This window comes from Pristiophorus japonicus, unplaced genomic scaffold (assembly GCF_044704955.1).
Source record: "Pristiophorus japonicus isolate sPriJap1 unplaced genomic scaffold, sPriJap1.hap1 HAP1_SCAFFOLD_207, whole genome shotgun sequence".
Taxonomy (NCBI): domain Eukaryota; kingdom Metazoa; phylum Chordata; class Chondrichthyes; family Pristiophoridae; genus Pristiophorus; species Pristiophorus japonicus.
Window position 1 is genome coordinate 926,767 of NW_027251767.1, and position 20,854 is coordinate 947,620.

Below are 20,854 nucleotides of genomic sequence, written 5' to 3' on the forward strand. Positions count from 1 at the left end.
TTGCGGAGCAGCAGCGAGCGAGCAACAGCAGGACGCGAAGCCACAGTAACGAAGAAAGAAGCCGAGAAGAGCACGAGACCGTGGAAGGGAAGCGAGGTGACCGGAAAGTAGCGGCCGCCCTGTGTGTGAGGGAGCAGGCGACAGCGCTGTCTGACTGATAGCCAACTTGTTTTGCCTGAAAGGGAGTGCTGAGTGCTTTGAAGTGTTGCTGCTCTGCAGTTTGTTGAATGTACTACAATGTATCCCATATTGTACCGAATTGTACTTGAACTGAAAAGCAAGGAAATGTATCGAACGGAACTGCCGTCAGCACCCAAATGTAGTGTATGGGATTGCTGACCGCAGCTAAATGTACTGAACTGCTTTTGAATGGACTGTACAAATTTTTATATGCAAATTTTGAAATTTAAAAAAACTCTGTGCTGGTGAGCAGACACAAATGCTCAAGCATAACAGCTGTGTGAAGGTGGATGCAGAGTGCATTCAGGTTTGAGACGAGAAAAGTGGTGTCCTGCTCCTTCGTGGCAACATGATGCACCATAAAGTGATGAGAACTGGTTTGAGCGAATTGCTGCTTAATCCAAAAGGACACTAGCTCCTTCGAGCCGGAATTGAACCAGCGACCTAAGGATGACTTTGCTGAGTATTCCACTACAGTCCTCCGCTCTACCAACTGAGCTATCGAAGGGAAGCGCCAAAGATTTTTCTGTGCGATGATTGTTTTCCGTGAGCATGTTGACGCATCTGGACTCGTGGCGTGGCCTGTGCGTCTTCAGTACCAGCCCATGCTGCAGCGCGGTGGGACTGTCAACCGCCAGCTACTCTTTACAGCCTGGAAAACACGTGTGACTAACAATCACAAGAGTGTAGCTTTGACTTCTTATCAGGCTCGCAGATTTTTTGCAAGCTGCGCATTCTGAATTTAAAGACCTTGCAAGCTGCCCGACTTGGTCGTGCTGCCTGGCCGCTTGCATGGCAAGTGCCTTCTTCGCGCAGCAGGCAGCATATCAGTCTGCTCAATCGAAGGTCCTGAGTCAAATGCTCAGAAAAGCAATCAATGCTCGCAAGTCGTTCTTTTGGCTTCTCTCGCCTCATATATCCATCTTTGCAAAAATCAAGACGTCTTGCTTATGACATGGCAGAAAAAGGTTTGCTGTGCTTTGACCCATCTGGCGTGAACTCAGTGACACGTGAGACCACATTTCTTTCTGGAGAATTGCTCTGAGCCAAAAGCAGAGTGGAGAATGCAGGCATCGATCCCCCTATCACTCACATGCTAAGCGAGCGCTCTACCATTTGAGCTAATTCCCCAGTAGCTTCTTGCAGGTTTCCCTCATTTGCTTCTCAGTCGCCTTTTCGCACTCGTCTCCAAGCTGCTCCACGACCATCAGAGAACTGGCCCACTCCTTGTATCCAATCGACATTGCGGAGCAGCAGCGAGCGAGCAACAGCAGGACGCGAAGCCACAGTAACGAAGAAAGAAGCCGAGAAGAGCACGAGACCGTGGAAGGGAAGCGAGGTGACCGGAAAGTAGCGGCCGCCCTGTGTGTGAGGGAGCAGGCGACAGCGCTGTCTGACTGATAGCCAACTTGTTTTGCCTGAAAGGGAGTGCTGAGTGCTTTGAAGTGTTGCTGCTCTGCAGTTTGTTGAATGTACTACAATGTATCCCATATTGTACCGAATTGTACTTGAACTGAAAAGCAAGGAAATGTATCGAACGGAACTGCCGTCAGCACCCAAATGTAGTGTATGGGATTGCTGACCGCAGCTAAATGTACTGAACTGCTTTTGAATGGACTGTACAAATTTTTATATGCAAATTTTGAAATTTAAAAAAACTCTGTGCTGGTGAGCAGACACAAATGCTCAAGCATAACAGCTGTGTGAAGGTGGATGCAGAGTGCATTCAGGTTTGAGACGAGAAAAGTGGTGTCCTGCTCCTTCGTGGCAACATGATGCACCATAAAGTGATGAGAACTGGTTTGAGCGAATTGCTGCTTAATCCAAAAGGACACTAGCTCCTTCGAGCCGGAATTGAACCAGCGACCTAAGGATGACTTTGCTGAGTATTCCACTACAGTCCTCCGCTCTACCAACTGAGCTATCGAAGGGAAGCGCCAAAGATTTTTCTGTGCGATGATTGTTTTCCGTGAGCATGTTGACGCATCTGGACTCGTGGCGTGGCCTGTGCGTCTTCAGTACCAGCCCATGCTGCAGCACGGTGGGACTGTCAACCGCCAGCTACTCTTTACAGCCTGGAAAACACGTGTGACTAACAATCACAAGAGTGTAGCTTTGACTTCTTATCAGGCTCGCAGATTTTTTGCAAGCTGCGCATTCTGAATTTAAAGACCTTGCAAGCTGCCCGACTTGGTCGTGCTGCCTGGCCGCTTGCATGGCAAGTGCCTTCTTCGCGCAGCAGGCAGCATATCAGTCTGCTCAATCGAAGGTCCTGAGTCAAATGCTCAGAAAAGCAATCAATGCTCGCAAGTCGTTCTTTTGGCTTCTCTCGCCTCATATATCCATCTTTGCAAAAATCAAGACGTCTTGCTTATGACATGGCAGAAAAAGGTTTGCTGTGCTTTGACCCATCTGGCGTGAACTCAGTGACACGTGAGACCACATTTCTTTCTGGAGAATTGCTCTGAGCCAAAAGCAGAGTGGAGAATGCAGGCATCGATCCCCCTATCACTCACATGCTAAGCGAGCGCTCTACCATTTGAGCTAATTCCCCAGTAGCTTCTTGCAGGTTTCCCTCATTTGCTTCTCAGTCGCCTTTTCGCACTCGTCTCCAAGCTGCTCCACGACCATCAGAGAACTGGCCCACTCCTTGTATCCAATCGACATTGCGGAGCAGCAGCGAGCGAGCAACAGCAGGACGCGAAGCCACAGTAACGAAGAAAGAAGCCGAGAAGAGCACGAGACCGTGGAAGGGAAGCGAGGTGACCGGAAAGGAGCGGCCGCCCTGTGTGTGAGGGAGCAGGCGACAGCGCTGTCTGACTGATAGCCAACTTGTTTTGCCTGAAAGGGAGTGCTGAGTGCTTTGAAGTGTTGCTGCTCTGCAGTTTGTTGAATGTACTACAATGTATCCCATATTGTACCGAATTGTACTTGAACTGAAAAGCAAGGAAATGTATCGAACGGAACTGCCGTCAGCACCCAAATGTAGTGTATGGGATTGCTGACTGCAGCTAAATGTACTGAACTGCTTTTGAATGGACTGTACAAATTTTTATATGCAAATTTTGAAATTTAAAAAAACTCTGTGCTGGTGAGCAGACACAAATGCTCAAGCATAACAGCTGTGTGAAGGTGGATGCAGAGTGCATTCAGGTTTGAGACGAGAAAAGTGGTGTCCTGCTCCTTCGTGGCAACATGATGCACCATAAAGTGATGAGAACTGGTTTGAGCGAATTGCTGCTTAATCCAAAAGGACACTAGCTCCTTCGAGCCGGAATTGAACCAGCGACCTAAGGATGACTTTGCTGAGTATTCCACTACAGTCCTCCGCTCTACCAACTGAGCTATCGAAGGGAAGCACCAAAGATTTTTCTGTGCGATGATTGTTTTCCGTGAGCATGTTGACGCATCTGGACTCGTGGCGTGGCCTGTGCGTCTTCAGTACCAGCCCATGCTGCAGCGTGGTGGGACTGTCAACCGCCAGCTACTCTTTACAGCCTGGAAAACGCGTGTGACTAACAATCACAAGAGTGTAGCTTTGACTTCTTATCAGGCTCGCAGATTTTTTGCAAGCTGCGCATTCTGAATTTAAAGACCTTGCAAGCTGCCCGACTTGGTCGTGCTGCCTGGCCGCTTGCATGGCAAGTGCCTTCTTCGCGCAGCAGGCAGCATATCAGTCTGCTCAATCGAAGGTCCTGAGTCAAATGCTCAGAAAAGCAATCAATGCTCGCAAGTCGTTCTTTTGGCTTCTCTCGCCTCATATATCCATCTTTGCAAAAATCAAGACGTCTTGCTTATGACATGGCAGAAAAAGGTTTGCTGTGCTTTGACCCATCTGGCGTGAACTCAGTGACACGTGAGACCACATTTCTTTCTGGAGAATTGCTCTGAGCCAAAAGCAGAGTGGAGAATGCAGGCATCGATCCCCCTATCACTCACATGCTAAGCGAGCGCTCTACCATTTGAGCTAATTCCCCAGTAGCTTCTTGCAGGTTTCCCTCATTTGCTTCTCAGTCGCCTTTTCGCACTCGTCTCCAAGCTGCTCCACGACCATCAGAGAACTGGCCCACTCCTTGTATCCAATCGACATTGCGGAGCAGCAGCGAGCGAGCAACAGCAGGACGCGAAGCCACAGTAACGAAGAAAGAAGCCGAGAAGAGCACGAGACCGTGGAAGGGAAGCGAGGTGACCGGAAAGTAGCGGCCGCCCTGTGTGTGAGGGAGCAGGCGACAGCGCTGTCTGACTGATAGCCAACTTGTTTTGCCTGAAAGGGAGTGCTGAGTGCTTTGAAGTGTTGCTGCTCTGCAGTTTGTTGAATGTACTACAATGTATCCCATATTGTACCGAATTGTACTTGAACTGAAAAGCAAGGAAATGTATCGAACGGAACTGCCGTCAGCACCCAAATGTAGTGTATGGGATTGCTGACTGCAGCTAAATGTACTGAACTGCTTTTGAATGGACTGTACAAATTTTTATATGCAAATTTTGAAATTTAAAAAAACTCTGTGCTGGTGAGCAGACACAAATGCTCAAGCATAACAGCTGTGTGAAGGTGGATGCAGAGTGCATTCAGGTTTGAGACGAGAAAAGTGGTGTCCTGCTCCTTCGTGGCAACATGATGCACCATAAAGTGATGAGAACTGGTTTGAGCGAATTGCTGCTTAATCCAAAAGGACACTAGCTCCTTCGAGGCGGAATTGAACCAGCGACCTAAGGATGACTTTGCTGAGTATTCCACTACAGTCCTCCGCTCTACCAACTGAGCTATTGAAGGGAAGCACCAAAGATTTTTCTGTGCGATGATTGTTTTCCGTGAGCATGTTGACGCATCTGGACTCGTGGCGTGGCCTGTGCGTCTTCAGTACCAGCCCATGCTGCAGCGCGGTGGGACTGTCAACCGCCAGCTACTCTTTACAGCCTGGAAAACGCGTGTGACTAACAATCACAAGAGTGTAGCTTTGACTTCTTATCAGGCTCGCACATTTTTTGCAAGCTGCGCATTCTGAATTTAAAGACCTTGCAAGCTGCCCGACTTGGTCGTGCTGCCTGGCCGCTTGCATGGCAAGTGCCTTCTTCGCGCAGCAGGCAGCATATCAGTCTGCTCAATCGAAGGTCCTGAGTCAAATGCTCAGAAAAGCAATCAATGCTCGCAAGTCGTTCTTTTGGCTTCTCTCGCCTCATATATCCATCTTTGCAAAAATCAAGACGTCTTGCTTATGACATGGCAGAAAAAGGTTTGCTGTGCTTTGACCCATCTGGCGTGAACTCAGTGACACGTGAGACCACATTTCTTTCTGGAGAATTGCTCTGAGCCAAAAGCAGAGTGGAGAATGCAGGCATCGATCCCCCTATCACTCACATGCTAAGCGAGCGCTCTACCATTTGAGCTAATTCCCCAGTAGCTTCTTGCAGGTTTCCCTCATTTGCTTCTCAGTCGCCTTTTCGCACTCGTCTCCAAGCTGCTCCACGACCATCAGAGAACTGGCCCACTCCTTGTATCCAATCGACATTGCGGAGCAGCAGCGAGCGAGCAACAGCAGGACGCGAAGCCACAGTAACGAAGAAAGAAGCCGAGAAGAGCACGAGACCGTGGAAGGGAAGCGAGGTGACCGGAAAGTAGCGGCCGCCCTGTGTGTGAGGGAGCAGGCGACAGCGCTGTCTGACTGATGGCCAACTTGTTTTGCCTGAAAGGGAGTGCTGAGTGCTTTGAAGTGTTGCTGCTCTGCAGTTTGTTGAATGTACTACAATGTATCCCATATTGTACCGAATTGTACTTGAACTGAAAAGCAAGGAAATGTATCGAACGGAACTGCCGTCAGCACCCAAATGTCGTGTATGGGATTGCTGACCGCAGCTAAATGTACTGAACTGCTTTTGAATGGACTGTACAAATTTTTATATGCAAATTTTGAAATTTAAAAAAACTCTGTGCTGGTGAGCAGACACAAATGCTCAAGCATAACAGCTGTGTGAAGGTGGATGCAGAGTGCATTCAGGTTTGAGACGAGAAAAGTGGTGTCCTGCTCCTTCGTGGCAACATGATGCACCATAAAGTGATGAGAACTGGTTTGAGCGAATTGCTGCTTAATCCAAAAGTACACTAGCTCCTTCGAGCCGGAATTGAACCAGCGACCGAAGGATGACTTTGCTGAGTATTCCACTACAGTCCTCCGCTCTACCAACTGAGCTATCGAAGGGAAGCGCCAAAGATTTTTCTGTGCGATGATTGTTTTCCGTGAGCATGTTGACGCATCTGGACTCGTGGCGTGGCCTGTGCGTCTTCAGTACCAGCCCATGCTGCAGCGCGGTGGGACTGTCAACCGCCAGCGACTCTTTACAGCCTGGAAAACGCGTGTGACTAACAATCACAAGAGTGTAGCTTTGACTTCTTATCAGGCTCGCAGATTTTTTGCAAGCTGCGCATTCTGAATTTAAAGACCTTGCAAGCTGCCCGACTTGGTCGTGCTGCCTGGCCGCTTGCATGGCAAGTGCCTTCTTCGCGCAGCAGGCAGCATATCAGTCTGCTCAATCGAAGGTCCTGAGTCAAATGCTCAGAAAAGCAATCAATGCTCGCAAGTCGTTCTTTTGGCTTCTCTCGCCTCATATATCCATCTTTGCAAAAATCAAGACGTCTTGCTTATGACATGGCAGAAAAAGGTTTGCTGTGCTTTGACCCATCTGGCGTGAACTCAGTGACACGTGAGACCACATTTCTTTCTGGAGAATTGCTCTGAGCCAAAAGCAGAGTGGAGAATGCAGGCATCGATCCCCCTATCACTCACATGCTAAGCGAGCGCTCTACCATTTGAGCTAATTCCCCAGTAGCTTCTTGCAGGTTTCCCTCATTTGCTTCTCAGTCGCCTTTTCGCACTCGTCTCCAAGCTGCTCCACGACCATCAGAGAACTGGCCCACTCCTTGTATCCAATCGACATTGCGGAGCAGCAGCGAGCGAGCAACAGCAGGACGCGAAGCCACAGTAACGAAGAAAGAAGCCGAGAAGAGCACGAGACCGTGGAAGGGAAGCGAGGTGACCGGAAAGTAGCGGCCGCCCTGTGTGTGAGGGAGCAGGCGACAGCGCTGTCTGACTGATGGCCAACTTGTTTTGCCTGAAAGGGAGTGCTGAGTGCTTTGAAGTGTTGCTGCTCTGCAGTTTGTTGAATGTACTACAATGTATCCCATATTGTACCGAATTGTACTTGAACTGAAAAGCAAGGAAATGTATCGAACGGAACTGCCGTCAGCACCCAAATGTAGTGTATGGGATTGCTGACCGCAGCTAAATGTACTGAACTGCTTTTGAATGGACTGTACAAATTTTTATATGCAAATTTTGAAATTTAAAAAAACTCTGTGCTGGTGAGCAGACACAAATGCTCAAGCATAACAGCTGTGTGAAGGTGGATGCAGAGTGCATTCAGGTTTGAGACGAGAAAAGTGGTGTCCTGCTCCTTCGTGGCAACATGATGCACCATAAAGTGATGAGAACTGGTTTGAGCGAATTGCTGCTTAATCCAAAAGTACACTAGCTTCTTCGAGCCGGAATTGAACCAGCGACCTAAGGATGACTTTGCTGACTATTACAATACAGTCCTCCGCTCTACCAACTGAGCTATCGAAGGGAAGCGCCAAAGATTTTTCTGTGCGATGATTGTTTTCCGTGAGCATGTTGACGCATCTGGACTCGTGGCGTGGCCTGTGCGTCTTCAGTACCAGCCCATGCTGCAGCGCGGTGGGACTGTCAACCGCCAGCTACTCTTTACAGCCTGGAAAACGCGTGTGACTAACAATCACAAGAGTGTAGCTTTGACTTCTTATCAGGCTCGCAGATTTTTTGCAAGCTGCGCATTCTGAATTTAAAGACCTTGCAAGCTGCCCGACTTGGTCGTGCTGCCTGGCCGCTTGCATGGCAAGTGCCTTCTTCGCGCAGCAGGCAGCATATCAGTCTGCTCAATCGAAGGTCCTGAGTCAAATGCTCAGAAAAGCAATCAATGCTCGCAAGTCGTTCTTTTGGCTTCTCTCGCCTCATATATCCATCTTTGCAAAAATCAAGACGTCTTGCTTATGACATGGCAGAAAAAGGTTTGCTGTGCTTTGACCCATCTGGCGTGAACTCAGTGACACGTGAGACCACATTTCTTTCTGGAGAATTGCTCTGAGCCAAAAGCAGAGTGGAGAATGCAGGCATCGATCCCCCTATCACTCACATGCTAAGCGAGCGCTCTACCATTTGAGCTAATTCCCCAGTAGCTTCTTGCAGGTTTCCCTCATTTGCTTCTCAGTCGCCTTTTCGCACTCGTCTCCAAGCTGCTCCACGACCATCAGAGAACTGGCCCACTCCTTGTATCCAATCGACATTGCGGAGCAGCAGCGAGCGAGCAACAGCAGGACGCGAAGCCACAGTAACGAAGAAAGAAGCCGAGAAGAGCACGAGACCGTGGAAGGGAAGCGAGGTGACCGGAAAGTAGCGGCCGCCCTGTGTGTGAGGGAGCAGGCGACAGCGCTGTCTGACTGATGGCCAACTTGTTTTGCCTGAAAGGGAGTGCTGAGTGCTTTGAAGTGTTGCTGCTCTGCAGTTTGTTGAATGTACTACAATGTATCCCATATTGTACCGAATTGTACTTGAACTGAAAAGCAAGGAAATGTATCGAACGGAACTGCCGTCAGCACCCAAATGTAGTGTATGGGATTGCTGACTGCAGCTAAATGTACTGAACTGCTTTTGAATGGACTGTACAAATTTTTATATGCAAATTTTGAAATTTAAAAAAACTCTGTGCTGGTGAGCAGACACAAATGCTCAAGCATAACAGCTGTGTGAAGGTGGATGCAGAGTGCATTCAGGTTTGAGACGAGAAAAGTGGTGTCCTGCTCCTTCGTGGCAACATGATGCACCATAAAGTGATGAGAACTGGTTTGAGCGAATTGCTGCTTAATCCAAAAGGACACTAGCTCCTTCGAGCCGGAATTGAACCAGCGACCTAAGGATGACTTTGCTGAGTATTCCACTACAGTCCTCCGCTCTACCAACTGAGCTATCGAAGGGAAGCACCAAAGATTTTTCTGTGCGATGATTGTTTTCCGTGAGCATGTTGACGCATCTGGACTCGTGGCGTGGCCTGTGCGTCTTCAGTACCAGCCCATGCTGCAGCGTGGTGGGACTGTCAACCGCCAGCTACTCTTTACAGCCTGGAAAACGCGTGTGACTAACAATCACAAGAGTGTAGCTTTGACTTCTTATCAGGCTCGCAGATTTTTTGCAAGCTGCGCATTCTGAATTTAAAGACCTTGCAAGCTGCCCGACTTGGTCGTGCTGCCTGGCCGCTTGCATGGCAAGTGCCTTCTTCGCGCAGCAGGCAGCATATCAGTCTGCTCAATCGAAGGTCCTGAGTCAAATGCTCAGAAAAGCAATCAATGCTCGCAAGTCGTTCTTTTGGCTTCTCTCGCCTCATATATCCATCTTTGCAAAAATCAAGACGTCTTGCTTATGACATGGCAGAAAAAGGTTTGCTGTGCTTTGACCCATCTGGCGTGAACTCAGTGACACGTGAGACCACATTTCTTTCTGGAGAATTGCTCTGAGCCAAAAGCAGAGTGGAGAATGCAGGCATCGATCCCCCTATCACTCACATGCTAAGCGAGCGCTCTACCATTTGAGCTAATTCCCCAGTAGCTTCTTGCAGGTTTCCCTCATTTGCTTCTCAGTCGCCTTTTCGCACTCGTCTCCAAGCTGCTCCACGACCATCAGAGAACTGGCCCACTCCTTGTATCCAATCGACATTGCGGAGCAGCAGCGAGCGAGCAACAGCAGGACGCGAAGCCACAGTAACGAAGAAAGAAGCCGAGAAGAGCACGAGACCGTGGAAGGGAAGCGAGGTGACCGGAAAGTAGCGGCCGCCCTGTGTGTGAGGGAGCAGGCGACAGCGCTGTCTGACTGATAGCCAACTTGTTTTGCCTGAAAGGGAGTGCTGAGTGCTTTGAAGTGTTGCTGCTCTGCAGTTTGTTGAATGTACTACAATGTATCCCATATTGTACCGAATTGTACTTGAACTGAAAAGCAAGGAAATGTATCGAACGGAACTGCCGTCAGCACCCAAATGTAGTGTATGGGATTGCTGACCGCAGCTAAATGTACTGAACTGCTTTTGAATGGACTGTACAAATTTTTATATGCAAATTTTGAAATTTAAAAAAACTCTGTGCTGGTGAGCAGACACAAATGCTCAAGCATAACAGCTGTGTGAAGGTGGATGCAGAGTGCATTCAGGTTTGAGACGAGAAAAGTGGTGTCCTGCTCCTTCGTGGCAACATGATGCACCATAAAGTGATGAGAACTGGTTTGAGCGAATTGCTGCTTAATCCAAAAGTACACTAGCTCCTTCGAGTCAGAATTGAACCAGCGACCTAAGGATGACTTTGCTGAGTATTCCATTACAGTACTCAGCTCTACCAACTGAGCTATCGAAGGGAAGCACCAAAGATTTTTCTGTGCGATGATTGTTTTCCGTGAGCATGTTGACGCATCTGGACTCGTGGCGTGGCCTGTGCGTCTTCAGTACCAGCCCATGCTGCAGCGCGGTGGGACTGTCAACCGCCAGCTACTCTTTACAGCCTGGAAAACGCGTGTGACTAACAATCACAAGAGTGTAGCTTTGACTTCTTATCAGGCTCGCACATTTTTTGCAAGCTGCGCATTCTGAATTTAAAGACCTTGCAAGCTGCCCGACTTGGTCGTGCTGCCTGGCCGCTTGCATGGCAAGTGCCTTCTTCGCGCAGCAGGCAGCATATCAGTCTGCTCAATCGAAGGTCCTGAGTCAAATGCTCAGAAAAGCAATCAATGCTCGCAAGTCGTTCTTTTGGCTTCTCTCGCCTCATATATCCATCTTTGCAAAAATCAAGACGTCTTGCTTATGACATGGCAGAAAAAGGTTTGCTGTGCTTTGACCCATCTGGCGTGAACTCAGTGACACGTGAGACCACATTTCTTTCTGGAGAATTGCTCTGAGCCAAAAGCAGAGTGGAGAATGCAGGCATCGATCCCCCTATCACTCACATGCTAAGCGAGCGCTCTACCATTTGAGCTAATTCCCCAGTAGCTTCTTGCAGATTTCCCTCATTTGCTTCTCAGTCGCCTTTTCGCACTCGTCTCCAAGCTGCTCCACGACCATCAGAGAACTGGCCCACTCCTTGTATCCAATCGACATTGCGGAGCAGCAGCGAGCGAGCAACAGCAGGACGCGAAGCCACAGTAACGAAGAAAGAAGCCGAGAAGAGCACGAGACCGTGGAAGGGAAGCGAGGTGACCGGAAAGTAGCGGCCGCCCTGTGTGTGAGGGAGCAGGCGACAGCGCTGTCTGACTGATGGCCAACTTGTTTTGCCTGAAAGGGAGTGCTGAGTGCTTTGAAGTGTTGCTGCTCTGCAGTTTGTTGAATGTACTACAATGTATCCCATATTGTACCGAATTGTACTTGAACTGAAAAGCAAGGAAATGTATCGAACGGAACTGCCGTCAGCACCCAAATGTAGTGTATGGGATTGCTGACCGCAGCTAAATGTACTGAACTGCTTTTGAATGGACTGTACAAATTTTTATATGCAAATTTTGAAATTTAAAAAAACTCTGTGCTGGTGAGCAGACACAAATGCTCAAGCATAACAGCTGTGTGAAGGTGGATGCAGAGTGCATTCAGGTTTGAGACGAGAAAAGTGGTGTCCTGCTCCTTCGTGGCAACATGATGCACCATAAAGTGATGAGAACTGGTTTGAGCGAATTGCTGCTTAATCCAAAAGTACACTAGCTCCTTCGAGCCGGAATTGAACCAGCGACCGAAGGATGACTTTGCTGAGTATTCCACTACAGTCCTCCGCTCTACCAACTGAGCTATCGAAGGGAAGCGCCAAAGATTTTTCTGTGCGATGATTGTTTTCCGTGAGCATGTTGACGCATCTGGACTCGTGGCGTGGCCTGTGCGTCTTCAGTACCAGCCCATGCTGCAGCGCGGTGGGACTGTCAACCGCCAGCGACTCTTTACAGCCTGGAAAACGCGTGTGACTAACAATCACAAGAGTGTAGCTTTGACTTCTTATCAGGCTCGCAGATTTTTTGCAAGCTGCGCATTCTGAATTTAAAGACCTTGCAAGCTGCCCGACTTGGTCGTGCTGCCTGGCCGCTTGCATGGCAAGTGCCTTCTTCGCGCAGCAGGCAGCATATCAGTCTGCTCAATCGAAGGTCCTGAGTCAAATGCTCAGAAAAGCAATCAATGCTCGCAAGTCGTTCTTTTGGCTTCTCTCGCCTCATATATCCATCTTTTCAAAAATCAAGACGTCTTGCTTATGACATGGCAGAAAAAGGTTTGCTGTGCTTTGACCCATCTGGCGTGAACTCAGTGACACGTGAGACCACATTTCTTTCTGGAGAATTGCTCTGAGCCAAAAGCAGAGTGGAGAATGCAGGCATCGATCCCCCTATCACTCACATGCTAAGCGAGCGCTCTACCATTTGAGCTAATTCCCCAGTAGCTTCTTGCAGGTTTCCCTCATTTGCTTCTCAGTCGCCTTTTCGCACTCGTCTCCAAGCTGCTCCACGACCATCAGAGAACTGGCCCACTCCTTGTATCCAATCGACATTGCGGAGCAGCAGCGAGCGAGCAACAGCAGGACGCGAAGCCACAGTAACGAAGAAAGAAGCCGAGAAGAGCACGAGACCGTGGAAGGGAAGCGAGGTGACCGGAAAGTAGCGGCCGCCCTGTGTGTGAGGGAGCAGGCGACAGCGCTGTCTGACTGATGGCCAACTTGTTTTGCCTGAAAGGGAGTGCTGAGTGCTTTGAAGTGTTGCTGCTCTGCAGTTTGTTGAATGTACTACAATGTATCCCATATTGTACCGAATTGTACTTGAACTGAAAAGCAAGGAAATGTATCGAACGGAACTGCCGTCAGCACCCAAATGTAGTGTATGGGATTGCTGACCGCAGCTAAATGTACTGAACTGCTTTTGAATGGACTGTACAAATTTTTATATGCAAATTTTGAAATTTAAAAAAACTCTGTGCTGGTGAGCAGACACAAATGCTCAAGCATAACAGCTGTGTGAAGGTGGATGCAGAGTGCATTCAGGTTTGAGACGAGAAAAGTGGTGTCCTGCTCCTTCGTGGCAACATGATGCACCATAAAGTGATGAGAACTGGTTTGAGCGAATTGCTGCTTAATCCAAAAGTACACTAGCTTCTTCGAGCCGGAATTGAACCAGCGACCTAAGGATGACTTTGCTGACTATTACAATACAGTCCTCCGCTCTACCAACTGAGCTATCGAAGGGAAGCGCCAAAGATTTTTCTGTGCGATGATTGTTTTCCGTGAGCATGTTGACGCATCTGGACTCGTGGCGTGGCCTGTGCGTCTTCAGTACCAGCCCATGCTGCAGCGCGGTGGGACTGTCAACCGCCAGCTACTCTTTACAGCCTGGAAAACGCGTGTGACTAACAATCACAAGAGTGTAGCTTTGACTTCTTATCAGGCTCGCAGATTTTTTGCAAGCTGCGCATTCTGAATTTAAAGACCTTGCAAGCTGCCCGACTTGGTCGTGCTGCCTGGCCGCTTGCATGGCAAGTGCCTTCTTCGCGCAGCAGGCAGCATATCAGTCTGCTCAATCGAAGGTCCTGAGTCAAATGCTCAGAAAAGCAATCAATGCTCGCAAGTCGTTCTTTTGGCTTCTCTCGCCTCATATATCCATCTTTGCAAAAATCAAGACGTCTTGCTTATGACATGGCAGAAAAAGGTTTGCTGTGCTTTGACCCATCTGGCGTGAACTCAGTGACACGTGAGACCACATTTCTTTCTGGAGAATTGCTCTGAGCCAAAAGCAGAGTGGAGAATGCAGGCATCGATCCCCCTATCACTCACATGCTAAGCGAGCGCTCTACCATTTGAGCTAATTCCCCAGTAGCTTCTTGCAGGTTTCCCTCATTTGCTTCTCAGTCGCCTTTTCGCACTCGTCTCCAAGCTGCTCCACGACCATCAGAGAACTGGCCCACTCCTTGTATCCAATCGACATTGCGGAGCAGCAGCGAGCGAGCAACAGCAGGACGCGAAGCCACAGTAACGAAGAAAGAAGCCGAGAAGAGCACGAGACCGTGGAAGGGAAGCGAGGTGACCGGAAAGTAGCGGCCGCCCTGTGTGTGAGGGAGCAGGCGACAGCGCTGTCTGACTGATGGCCAACTTGTTTTGCCTGAAAGGGAGTGCTGAGTGCTTTGAAGTGTTGCTGCTCTGCAGTTTGTTGAATGTACTACAATGTATCCCATATTGTACCGAATTGTACTTGAACTGAAAAGCAAGGAAATGTATCGAACGGAACTGCCGTCAGCACCCAAATGTAGTGTATGGGATTGCTGACCGCAGCTAAATGTACTGAACTGCTTTTGAATGGACTGTACAAATTTTTATATGCAAATTTTGAAATTTAAAAAAACTCTGTGCTGGTGAGCAGACACAAATGCTCAAGCATAACAGCTGTGTGAAGGTGGATGCAGAGTGCATTCAGGTTTGAGACGAGAAAAGTGGTGTCCTGCTCCTTCGTGGCAACATGATGCACCATAAAGTGATGAGAACTGGTTTGAGCGAATTGCTGCTTAATCCAAAAGTACACTAGCTTCTTCGAGCCGGAATTGAACCAGCGACCTAAGGATGACTTTGCTGACTATTACAATACAGTCCTCCGCTCTACCAACTGAGCTATCGAAGGGAAGCGCCAAAGATTTTTCTGTGCGATGATTGTTTTCCGTGAGCATGTTGACGCATCTGGACTCGTGGCGTGGCCTGTGCGTCTTCAGTACCAGCCCATGCTGCAGCGCGGTGGGACTGTCAACCGCCAGCTACTCTTTACAGCCTGGAAAACGCGTGTGACTAACAATCACAAGAGTGTAGCTTTGACTTCTTATCAGGCTCGCAGATTTTTTGCAAGCTGCGCATTCTGAATTTAAAGACCTTGCAAGCTGCCCGACTTGGTCGTGCTGCCTGGCCGCTTGCATGGCAAGTGCCTTCTTCGCGCAGCAGGCAGCATATCAGTCTGCTCAATCGAAGGTCCTGAGTCAAATGCTCAGAAAAGCAATCAATGCTCGCAAGTCGTTCTTTTGGCTTCTCTCGCCTCATATATCCATCTTTGCAAAAATCAAGACGTCTTGCTTATGACATGGCAGAAAAAGGTTTGCTGTGCTTTGACCCATCTGGCGTGAACTCAGTGACACGTGAGACCACATTTCTTTCTGGAGAATTGCTCTGAGCCAAAAGCAGAGTGGAGAATGCAGGCATCGATCCCCCTATCACTCACATGCTAAGCGAGCGCTCTACCATTTGAGCTAATTCCCCAGTAGCTTCTTGCAGGTTTCCCTCATTTGCTTCTCAGTCGCCTTTTCGCACTCGTCTCCAAGCTGCTCCACGACCATCAGAGAACTGGCCCACTCCTTGTATCCAATCGACATTGCGGAGCAGCAGCGAGCGAGCAACAGCAGGACGCGAAGCCACAGTAACGAAGAAAGAAGCCGAGAAGAGCACGAGACCGTGGAAGGGAAGCGAGGTGACCGGAAAGTAGCGGCCGCCCTGTGTGTGAGGGAGCAGGCGACAGCGCTGTCTGACTGATGGCCAACTTGTTTTGCCTGAAAGGGAGTGCTGAGTGCTTTGAAGTGTTGCTGCTCTGCAGTTTGTTGAATGTACTACAATGTATCCCATATTGTACCGAATTGTACTTGAACTGAAAAGCAAGGAAATGTATCGAACGGAACTGCCGTCAGCACCCAAATGTAGTGTATGGGATTGCTGACCGCAGCTAAATGTACTGAACTGCTTTTGAATGGACTGTACAAATTTTTATATGCAAATTTTGAAATTTAAAAAAACTCTGTGCTGGTGAGCAGACACAAATGCTCAAGCATAACAGCTGTGTGAAGGTGGATGCAGAGTGCATTCAGGTTTGAGACGAGAAAAGTGGTGTCCTGCTCCTTCGTGGCAACATGATGCACCATAAAGTGATGAGAACTGGTTTGAGCGAATTGCTGCTTAATCCAAAAGTACACTAGCTCCTTCGAGCCGGAATTGAACCAGCTACCTAAGGATGACTTTGCTGAGTCCTCCGTTCTACCAACTGAGCTATCGAAGGGAACCGCCAAAGATTTTACTGTGCGATGATTGTTTTCCGTGAGCATGTTGACGCATCTGGACTCGTGGCGTGGCCTGTGCGTCTTCAGTACCAGCCCATGCTGCAGCGCGGTGGGACTGTCAACCGCCAGCTACTCTTTACAGCCTGGAAAACGCGTGTGACTAACAATCACAAGAGTGTAGCTTTGACTTCTTATCAGGCTCGCAGATTTTTTGCAAGCTGCGCATTCTGAATTTAAAGACCTTGCAAGCTGCCCGACTTGGTCGTGCTGCCTGGCCGCTTGCATGGCAAGTGCCTTCTTCGCGCAGCAGGCAGCATATCAGTCTGCTCAATCGAAGGTCCTGAGTCAAATGCTCAGAAAAGCAATCAATGCTCGCAAGTCGTTCTTTTGGCTTCTCTCGCCTCATATATCCATCTTTGCAAAAATCAAGACGTCTTGCTTATGACATGGCAGAAAAAGGTTTGCTGTGCTTTGACCCATCTGGCGTGAACTCAGTGACACGTGAGACCACATTTCTTTCTGGAGAATTGCTCTGAGCCAAAAGCAGAGTGGAGAATGCAGGCATCAATCCCCCTACCTCTCGCATGCTAAGCGAGCGCTCTACCATTTGAACTAATTCCCCAGTAGCTTCTTGCAGGTTTCCCTCATTTGCTTCTCAGTCGCCTTTTCGCACTCGTCTCCAAGCTGCTCCACGACCATCAGAGAACTGGCCCACTCCTTGTATCCAATCGACATTGCGGAGCAGCAGCGAGCGAGCAACAGCAGGACGCGAAGCCACAGTAACGAAGAAAGAAGCCGAGAAGAGCACGAGACCGTGGAAGGGAAGCGAGGTGACCGGAAAGTAGCGGCCGCCCTGTGTGTGAGGGAGCAGGCGACAGCGCTGTCTGACTGATGGCCAACTTGTTTTGCCTGAAAGGGAGTGCTGAGTGCTTTGAAGTGTTGCTGCTCTGCAGTTTGTTGAATGTACTACAATGTATCCCATATTGTACCGAATTGTACTTGAACTGAAAAGCAAGGAAATGTATCGAACGGAACTGCCGTCAGCACCCAAATGTAGTGTATGGGATTGCTGACCGCAGCTAAATGTACTGAACTGCTTTTGAATGGACTGTACAAATTTTTATATGCAAATTTTGAAATTTAAAAAAACTCTGTGCTGGTGAGCAGACACAAATGCTCAAGCATAACAGCTGTGTGAAGGTGGATGCAGAGTGCATTCAGGTTTGAGACGAGAAAAGTGGTGTCATGCTCCTTCGTGGCAACATGATGCACCATAAAGTGATGAGAACTGGTTTGAGCGAATTGCTGCTCAATCCAAAAATACACTAGCTCCTTCGAGCCGGAATTGAACCAGTGACCTAAGGATGACTTTGCGGAGTATTCCACTACAGTCCTCCGCTCTACCAACTGAGCTATCGAAGGGAAGCGCCAAAGATTTTTCTGTTCGATGATTGTTTTCCGTGAGCATGTTGACGCATCTGGACTCGTGGCGTGGCCTGTGCGTCTTCAGTACCAGCCCATGCTGCAGCGCGGTGGGACTGTCAACCGCCAGCTACTCTTTACAGCCTGGAAAACGCGTGTGACTAACAATCACAAGAGTGTAGCTTTGACTTCTTATCAGGCTCGCAGATTTTTTGCAAGCTGCGCATTCTGAATTTAAAGACCTTGCAAGCTGCCCGACTTGGTCGTGCTGCCTGGCCGCTTGCATGGCAAGTGCCTTCTTCGCGCAGCAGGCAGCATATCAGTCTGCTCAATCGAAGGTCCTGAGTCAAATGCTCAGAAAAGCAATCAATGCTCGCAAGTCGTTCTTTTGGCTTCTCTCGCCTCATATATCCATCTTTGCAAAAATCAAGACGTCTTGCTTATGACATGGCAGAAAAAGGTTTGCTGTGCTTTGACCCATCTGGCGTGAACTCAGTGACACGTGAGACCACATTTCTTTCTGGAAAATTGCTCTGAGCCAAAAGCAGAGTGGAGAATGCGGGCATCGAGCCCGCTACCTCTCACATGCTAAGCGAGCGCTCTACCATTTGAGCTAATTCCCCAGTAGCTTCTTGCAGGTTTCCCTCATTTGCTTCTCAGTCGCCTTTTCGCACTCGTCTCCAAGCTGCTCCACGACCATCAGAGAACTGGCCCACTCCTTGTATCCAATCGACATTGCGGAGCAGCAGCGAGCGAGCAACAGCAGGACGCGAAGCCACAGTAACGAAGAAAGAAGCCGAGAAGAGCACGAGACCGTGGAAGGGAAGCGAGGTGACCGGAAAGTAGCGGCCGCCCTGTGTGTGAGGGAGCAGGCGACAGCGCTGTCTGACTGATGGCCAACTTGTTTTGCCTGAAAGGGAGTGCTGAGTGCTTTGAAGTGTTGCTGCTCTGCAGTTTGTTGAATGCACTACAATGTATCCCATATTGTACCGAATTGTACTTGAACTGAAAAGCAAGGAAATGTATCGAACGGAACTGCCGTCAGCACCCAAATGTAGTGTATGGGATTGCTGACCGCAGCTAAATGTACTGAACTGCTTTTGAATGGACTGTACAAATTTTTATATGCAAATTTTGAAATTTAAAAAAACTCTGTGCTGGTGAGCAGACACAAATGCTCAAGCATAACAGCTGTGTGAAGGTGGATGCAGAGTGCATTCAGGTTTGAGACGAGAAAAGTGGTGTCCTGCTCCTTCGTGGCAACATGATGCACCATAAAGTGATGAGAACTGGTTTGAGCGAATTGCTGCTTAATCCAAAAGTACACTAGCTCCTTCGAGCCGGAATTGAACCAGCGACCTAAGGATGACTTTGCTGAGTATTCCACTACAGTCCTCCGCTCTACCAACTGAGCTATCGAAGGGAAGCGCCAAAGATTTTTCTGTGCGATGATTGTTTTCCGTGAGCATGTTGACGCATCTGGACTCGTGGCGTGGCCTGTGCGTCTTCAGTACCAGCCCATGCTGCAGCGCGGTGGGACTGTCAACCGCCAGCTACTCTTTACAGCCTGGAAAACGCGTGTGACTAACAATCACAAGAGTGTAGCTTTGACTTCTTATCAGGCTCGCACATTTTTTGCAAGCTGCGCATTCTGAATTTAAAGACCTTGCAAGCTGCCCGACTTGGTCGTGCTGCCTGGCCGCTTGCATGGCAAGTGCCTTCTTCGCGCAGCAGGCAGCATATCAGTCTGCTCAATCGAAGGTCCTGAGTCAAATGCTCAGAAAAGCAATCAATGCTCGCAAGTCGTTCTTTTGGCTTCTCTCGCCTCATATATCCATCTTTGCAAAAATCAAGACGTCTTGCTTATGACATGGCAGAAAAAGGTTTGCTGTGCTTTGACCCATCTGGCGTGAACTCAGTGACACGTGAGACCACATTTCTTTCTGGAGAATTGCTCTGAGCCAAAAGCAGAGTGGAGAATGCAGGCATCGATCCCCCTATCACTCACATGCTAAGCGAGCGCTCTACCATTTGAGCTAATTCCCCAGTAGCTTCTTGCAGGTTTCCCTCATTTGCTTCTCAGTCGCCTTTTCGCACTCGTCTCCAAGCTGCTCCACGACCATCAGAGAACTGGCCCACTCCTTGTATCCAATCGACATTGCGGAGCAGCAGCGAGCGAGCAACAGCAGGACGCGAAGCCACAGTAACGAAGAAAGAAGCCGAGAAGAGCACGAGACCGTGGAAGGGAAGCGAGGTGACCGGAAAGTAGCGGCCGCCCTGTGTGTGAGGGAGCAGGCGACAGCGCTGTCTGACTGATGGCCAACTTGTTTTGCCTGAAAGGGAGTGCTGAGTGCTTTGAAGTGTTGCTGCTCTGCAGTTTGTTGAATGTACTACAATGTATCCCATATTGTACCGAATTGTACTTGAACTGAAAAGCAAGGAAATGTATCGAACGGAACTGCCGTCAGCACCCAAATGTAGTGTATGGGATTGCTGACCGCAGCTAAATGTACTGAACTGCTTTTGAATGGACTGTACAAATTTTTATATGCAAATTTTGAAATTTAAAAAAACTCTGTGCTGGTGAGCAGACACAAATGCTCAAGCATAACAGCTGTGTGAAGGTGGATGCAGAGTGCATTCAGGTTTGAGACGAGAAAAGTGGTGTCCTGCTCCTTCGTGGCAACATGATGCACCATAAAGTGATGAGAACTGGTTTGAGCGAATTGCTGCTTAATCCAAAAGTACACTAGCTCCTTCGAGCCGGAATTGAACCAGCGACCGAAGGATGACTTTGCTGAGTATTCCACTACAGTCCTCCGCTCTACCAACTGAGCTATCGAAGGGAAGCGCCAAAGATTTTTCTGTGCGATGATTGTTTTCCGTGAGCATGTTGACGCATCTGGACTCGTGGCGTGGCCTGTGCGTCTTCAGTACCAGCCCATGCTGCAGCGCGGTGGGACTGTCAACCGCCAGCGACTCTTTACAGCCTGGAAAACGCGTGTGACTAACAATCACAAGAGTGTAGCTTTGACTTCTTATCAGGCTCGCAGATTTTTTGCAAGCTGCGCATTCTGAATTTAAAGACCTTGCAAGCTGCCCG

General features: G+C 48.9%; 13 non-coding genes across 13 annotated transcripts; all 13 read right to left on the minus strand.

Annotated features, from left to right (window-relative positions):
- Positions 1-596: 596 nt before the first annotated feature.
- Positions 597-688, minus strand: trnay-gua (transfer RNA tyrosine (anticodon GUA)). The gene is given in 2 exon segments: positions 597-632; positions 652-688. It is a non-coding gene; the product is annotated as a tRNA-Tyr (tRNA).
- Positions 689-2,019: 1,331 nt separating this feature from the next.
- trnay-gua (transfer RNA tyrosine (anticodon GUA)) lies at positions 2,020-2,111 on the minus strand. Its single transcript is given in 2 exon segments — positions 2,020-2,055; positions 2,075-2,111. It is a non-coding gene; the product is annotated as a tRNA-Tyr (tRNA).
- Positions 2,112-3,442: 1,331 nt separating this feature from the next.
- trnay-gua (transfer RNA tyrosine (anticodon GUA)) lies at positions 3,443-3,534 on the minus strand. The gene is given in 2 exon segments: positions 3,443-3,478; positions 3,498-3,534. It is a non-coding gene; the product is annotated as a tRNA-Tyr (tRNA).
- Positions 3,535-4,865: 1,331 nt separating this feature from the next.
- Positions 4,866-4,957, minus strand: trnay-gua (transfer RNA tyrosine (anticodon GUA)). The gene is given in 2 exon segments: positions 4,866-4,901; positions 4,921-4,957. It is a non-coding gene; the product is annotated as a tRNA-Tyr (tRNA).
- Positions 4,958-6,288: 1,331 nt separating this feature from the next.
- Positions 6,289-6,380, minus strand: trnay-gua (transfer RNA tyrosine (anticodon GUA)). Its single transcript is given in 2 exon segments — positions 6,289-6,324; positions 6,344-6,380. It is a non-coding gene; the product is annotated as a tRNA-Tyr (tRNA).
- Positions 6,381-7,711: 1,331 nt separating this feature from the next.
- Positions 7,712-7,803, minus strand: trnay-gua (transfer RNA tyrosine (anticodon GUA)). Its single transcript is given in 2 exon segments — positions 7,712-7,747; positions 7,767-7,803. It is a non-coding gene; the product is annotated as a tRNA-Tyr (tRNA).
- A 1,331-nt stretch (positions 7,804-9,134) lies between these two features.
- trnay-gua (transfer RNA tyrosine (anticodon GUA)) lies at positions 9,135-9,226 on the minus strand. The gene is given in 2 exon segments: positions 9,135-9,170; positions 9,190-9,226. It is a non-coding gene; the product is annotated as a tRNA-Tyr (tRNA).
- Positions 9,227-11,980: 2,754 nt separating this feature from the next.
- Positions 11,981-12,072, minus strand: trnay-gua (transfer RNA tyrosine (anticodon GUA)). Its single transcript is given in 2 exon segments — positions 11,981-12,016; positions 12,036-12,072. It is a non-coding gene; the product is annotated as a tRNA-Tyr (tRNA).
- A 1,331-nt stretch (positions 12,073-13,403) lies between these two features.
- Positions 13,404-13,495, minus strand: trnay-gua (transfer RNA tyrosine (anticodon GUA)). Its single transcript is given in 2 exon segments — positions 13,404-13,439; positions 13,459-13,495. It is a non-coding gene; the product is annotated as a tRNA-Tyr (tRNA).
- Positions 13,496-14,826: 1,331 nt separating this feature from the next.
- trnay-gua (transfer RNA tyrosine (anticodon GUA)) lies at positions 14,827-14,918 on the minus strand. Its single transcript is given in 2 exon segments — positions 14,827-14,862; positions 14,882-14,918. It is a non-coding gene; the product is annotated as a tRNA-Tyr (tRNA).
- Positions 14,919-17,659: 2,741 nt separating this feature from the next.
- Positions 17,660-17,751, minus strand: trnay-gua (transfer RNA tyrosine (anticodon GUA)). The gene is given in 2 exon segments: positions 17,660-17,695; positions 17,715-17,751. It is a non-coding gene; the product is annotated as a tRNA-Tyr (tRNA).
- Positions 17,752-19,082: 1,331 nt separating this feature from the next.
- Positions 19,083-19,174, minus strand: trnay-gua (transfer RNA tyrosine (anticodon GUA)). Its single transcript is given in 2 exon segments — positions 19,083-19,118; positions 19,138-19,174. It is a non-coding gene; the product is annotated as a tRNA-Tyr (tRNA).
- A 1,331-nt stretch (positions 19,175-20,505) lies between these two features.
- trnay-gua (transfer RNA tyrosine (anticodon GUA)) lies at positions 20,506-20,597 on the minus strand. Its single transcript is given in 2 exon segments — positions 20,506-20,541; positions 20,561-20,597. It is a non-coding gene; the product is annotated as a tRNA-Tyr (tRNA).
- Positions 20,598-20,854: the final 257 nt, after the last annotated feature.